General features: G+C 29.0%; 1 long non-coding RNA gene across 1 annotated transcript in view; it reads left to right on the plus strand.

Moving 5' to 3' along the window:
• Nucleotides 1-372, plus strand: part of LOC103584355 — a 3,389-nt gene continuing 3,017 nt past the window's right edge. Inside the window, exon 1 of the long non-coding RNA XR_549965.1 lies at nt 1-61. This is a non-coding gene — a long non-coding RNA (uncharacterized LOC103584355). The remainder of the gene's footprint in view (nt 62-372) is intronic.

Below are 372 nucleotides of genomic sequence, written 5' to 3' on the forward strand. Positions count from 1 at the left end.
GCAGGTGTTTGAGATGAAGGTCAAAGAAAAAGTTCAAAAACTGAAGGACTCTGAAGCAGAGGTAATCAGTCTCATATTTCATCTCTTATAGACGTAGTGTTCCTTTTTAAATCTCTTCAGTAAAGCTTATAGATGATATAACCTTTCTACAATTTTTTTCAAAATTAATATAATACTCAAAATGGAGGGAAAAAAAAGTAAACACTGTTTATAGTAATATAATATATACTTCAGTATGTAAGTGCTTGGACATAGTATACTAGGTAGGAAAATATAATAATAGAATACTTATAATGCGTTATTAGAGTTGCAGTTATAATGAGCATGGGTGAGTTATGAAAAATAAAATTTTAATCCATTCCAATACGTGTG

Source organism: Galeopterus variegatus, unplaced genomic scaffold, assembly GCF_000696425.1.
Source record: "Galeopterus variegatus unplaced genomic scaffold, G_variegatus-3.0.2 Scaffold51234, whole genome shotgun sequence".
Classification (NCBI taxonomy): domain Eukaryota; kingdom Metazoa; phylum Chordata; class Mammalia; order Dermoptera; family Cynocephalidae; genus Galeopterus; species Galeopterus variegatus.